Source organism: Ranitomeya variabilis, chromosome 4, assembly GCF_051348905.1.
Source record: "Ranitomeya variabilis isolate aRanVar5 chromosome 4, aRanVar5.hap1, whole genome shotgun sequence".
NCBI lineage: Eukaryota > Metazoa > Chordata > Amphibia > Anura > Dendrobatidae > Ranitomeya > Ranitomeya variabilis.
The window spans coordinates 387,429,072-387,433,686 of NC_135235.1; positions in this window are offsets into that span (position 1 = coordinate 387,429,072).

Sequence of the window (4,615 nt, forward strand, 5' to 3'; positions counted from 1 at the left end):
TTCTGTTCTTGGTTACATCAGTGAGGATAGAACCTAGGAAAGAGTCCTTTTGTGTGATACTTTGCTGCTGAGCAGATTTGTATTAGTCCTGTTATCTGTAGCACTGACTGACACAGACCAAAAAAAGACCGCTGTGCAAAAATAGTATAAGGGCCCTTTATAGTCCAATAGCTTATCATAATGCACAATTCCACCTGTTTTGGAGGTGCAAGTGGCCCCATTACTTCTTCTGGCTTTGTGTGGCTACACCAATGATATGTTTGACCCTGATCTGTGTCAGAAAGCCAAAGAGATTTACAGTCCCTATTTGGTATTGAGAAGAGCCAAAAGACCGCAGCATCTGATTTCTCCTACTCCTGCACTGATTAGAAGCACTTCACCATCTTATTAAACGGTGTAAATTTATTTTAGTAGTGCAGGGGTTAATCTGTTCAGTTGAGTGTTCCTGGAGAGATTAGAGACTCAGCTGTGCTCTGTTAGCCACTCCTATCTCCTATATAATCTGGGTCCTGGCTAGCACTTACTGTCAGAGATAGCTTATGCTGCATGGCTGGAATCTGTTGGTTATTATAGCAGAAGACTTGGAGGGTTTATGTTGTGAATTCTGCTTTTGGGCTCCCTCCGGTGGTTGTAGGTGGTAATGCAGTTGCCCCTGAGTTGCAGTCCTGGTCAGGTGTATCTGCTGATTGCAGTTCTGACTGGGGTATTTAAGCGTGCAGGATTCATTAGTCCTTGCCAGTTGTCAATTGTTGTTGGGAGGTGTTGGACCTCTGCTTGGTTCCTCCTGCCTTTCTGCCAAATCAGCAAAGATAAGTGTCTGGGTTTTTTTTCCTGTGGCACACATGCTATGTGCTTCACAATTCAGTGCTATTCTTTGTGTTTTCTTGTCCAGCTTAGATTGTGTCAGTACTTTCTCAGTCTTGTTGGATTCTCTGGAGTGGCAGATATACATTCCATGTCTTTAGTTAGATTGTGGAACTTTTTGTATTATCTGCTGTGGATATTTTTGGAAGGGTTTTAATACTGACCGCCTAGTATTCTGTCCTATCCTTTCCTATTTAGCTAGAGTGGCCTCTTTTGCTAAATCCTGTTTTCTACCTGCGTGTGTCTATTCTTCTCCTACTCACAGTCATTATTCGTGGGGGGCTGCCTATCCTTTGGGGGTCTGCTCTGAGGCAAGGTAGCATTCCTATTTCCATCTATAGGGGTATTTAGTCCTCCGGCTGTGTCGAGGTGTCTAGGGTGTTAGGCACACCCCACGGCTACTTCTAGTTGCGGTGTTAGTTCAGGATTTGCGGTCAGTACAGGTTCCACCGACTCCAGAGAAAGTTTCATGCGGCTCCAAGGTCACCAGATCATAACAGGTTTATCTGTGACTGTTGTCAGGTTTTGAATGTGTGATAATTCCCTTTCTTCTCCTACTTTGGTTTAACCCCCATCCCCCACTCCCTGATGCATTCCTGTTACATGTGGGAGTATATTTTGTATGTTTGTTTATTTTGTTACCCCTGTTCTTATTACCTTGTTAGTCTGGTTGGTATATTACAGTACACTACTACTCCACTTTTCCCTGGGTGGGGAAAGGGTACAGACTGAGGGCAGATTCAGGAGCTAAGGCAAGGTACGTGGCTCCAGCATCTCCATCAGAAGTAATCAGGGGAACAGGGCAAGCTAGGGCGCCCCTAGCGTTAGGGACATGGAAGGAACCTCTGATCCTGGAATACCTGGCAACAGAGTCGTGACATCACTGGTGAGTCATTGCATTGCATGTATAAGCACACTATACATGGTATATACAGATCTCCTGTGTATAATGTTACTGATGATCACTGTATTCAGGGCCGGCGTCACCACCAGGGCAAGTGCCGGGGCCCTGAGCAAGGGGGGGAGTCCACTCGCTGTCGTACTTCAAACTGTATGCTATACTTGCCTCTCCATGATCTTCTGCAGCTCCGGTCTTTTCCGCATCTTCTGATTCTGTGATGTCTCAGGGTAGAGGTTGCAATGGCATCACTACAGCGCGCCCTTTATGCTTTTTTTTTTTTTTTATTGTATGGAGCATTAAATGGGCCCCGTTATTCTGTATGGAGCAATATATGGGGCCCATTATTATGTATGGAGCATTATATGGAGTCTATTATACTGTATGGAACATTATATGGGGCCCATTCTGTATGGAGTATTATACAGGTTCCATTATACTGTATGGAGGACTGTATGGAGCACTATGTGGTGCCCATAAGACTGTATGGAGCACTATGTGATGCCCATAAGACTGTATGGAGCACTATGTGGTGCCCATAATATGGAGCATTATATGGAGCCCATTTTCTGTATGGAGGAGTATACTGCCCATTTTAACCCCTTCACGACCATGCCCTTTTCCGTTTTTGCGTTCTCGTTTTTCGCTCCTCTCCTTCCCAGAGCCATAACTTTTCTATTTTTCTGTCAATATGGCCATGTGAAGGCTTGTTTTTTGCGGGACAAGTTGCACTTTTCAACGACATCATTGGTTTTAGCATGTCGTGTATTAGAAAACAGGAAAAAAATTTCAAGTGCGGTGGAATTGCAAAAAAAAGTGCAATCCCACACTGGTTTTTTGTTTGGCTTTTTTGCTAGGTTCACTAAATGCTAAAACTGACCTGCCATTTTGATTCTCCAGGTCATTACGAGTTCATAGACACCAAACATGTCTAGGTTACGTTTTTTCTAAGTGATGAAAAAAAAATTCCAAACTTTGCTAAAAAAAAAAAAAATTGCGCAATTTTCCAATACCCGTAGGGTCTCCATTTTTCATGATCTGGGGTCAGGTGAGGGCTTATTTTTTTGCGTGCCAAGCTGGCGTTTTTAGTGATACCTCTTTTGTGCAGATACGTTCTTTTGATCGCCCTTTATTACATTTTAATGCAATACATTCTTTTGATTTTAATGCAATGTCGCGGCGACCAAAAAAAACGTAATTCTGGGGTTTCAAATTTTTTTTCTCACTAGCCTGATTAGCGATCGTTAATCCTTTTTTTATTGATCGGGCGATTGTGAATGCGGCGATACCAAATATGTGTAGGTTTGATTTTTTATTTTTTTATTTTTTTTTTTTTATTTTGAATGGGGCGAAAGGGGGGTGATTTAAACTTACATATTATTTTTTTCATATTTTTTTTTAAACTTTTTTTTATTTTTTTTACTTTTGCCATGCTTCCATAGCCTCCATGAGAGGCTAAAAGCTGGCATAGCCTGATCGGCTCAGCTACATAGCAGCGATCATCAGATTGCTACTATGTAGCTGAATTGTAGGTTTGCTATCAGCGCCGACCACAGGGTGGTGCTCACAGCAATCCGGCATCAGCAACCATAGAGGTCTCGTCTCAAAGAGACCTCTGGTTGCTATGCCTACGCATCGCTGACCTCCGATCATGGGACGGGGGTCGGCGATGCGCTCATTTCCGGCCGCGCGGCCAGTTAAATGCCACTGTCAGCATTTGACAGCGGCATTTAGCTAGTTAATAGCGCCGGGTGAATCGAGATTTCACCCGCCGCTATTGCGGGCACATGTCAGCTGTTCAAAACAGCTGACGTGTCCCGGCTTTGAAGCGGGCTCTGCGCCGGAGCCCCCATCAAAGCAGGGGATCCGACCTCCGCAGTAATAGTACGGCGGAGGTTGGTAAGGGGTTAAAATTAAAACTTTTGAATCCCCCAGAGCACGCTGCAAGGATTCTCCGGTTTCTGAGCTATTGATATCACTCACGTAATGTAAGAAGTAAGTGAAATCTTTGGTATTGCACTAAATTACTATATATTTGGCATTGTACTATATAACTATATTTCTCTGTTGTATCTGTGCATCATGCATTGTGGTATGTGTTAAACAGACCCAATGAGACTTTCGCCCAGGACCCAGGAAAACCTGGAGCCGGTTCTGACTGTATTACCTGTACATACACTATACACTGTATACTATATAAAGAGCTCTTGTGTATGATGTTATTGGTCGTAATAACAGGGTTGTTGGTATTGTCTTTTATATTAATGAAAAGTATTGTAGTATTCGGTCACTATGTGCATACCTCCCAACTTTTGAAGACGGGAAAGAGGGATAAAATTTTAGGCCACGCCTCTGACCACACCCATTCATAACTAGCCACACCCATATCCACGTCCCAATCACACCCATTTAGCACTGCTGATCACACTTTCATAAAGAATAATTATAAACAAAAAACTATGGCCACACAGTGCTCCATACTGTATAATAGCCCCACATGATGCTCCATACTGTATAATGGCCACACAGTGCTCCATACTGTATAATGGCCCCACATGATGCTCCATACTGTATAATGACTGCACATGATGCTCCATACTGTATAACTTAAAAAAAAGCAGTAAAGCAGTAAAGCCGCACCCTATAATTATTCTCTCTATGGACATCGGGGCGCACGTCCTCACCAGGGGGTCCATCCCAGACAGCACAACCAAATCCAAATTGAAGAAAAGGACAGCGCCACACCGGATAGTGAAAAGCAGCTCACATATTTATTCTGCCTCCTGCGGCAACGTTTCGGTCCAAAGACCTTTGTCAAGCTTGTTGCCGCAGGAGGCAGAATAAATATGTGAG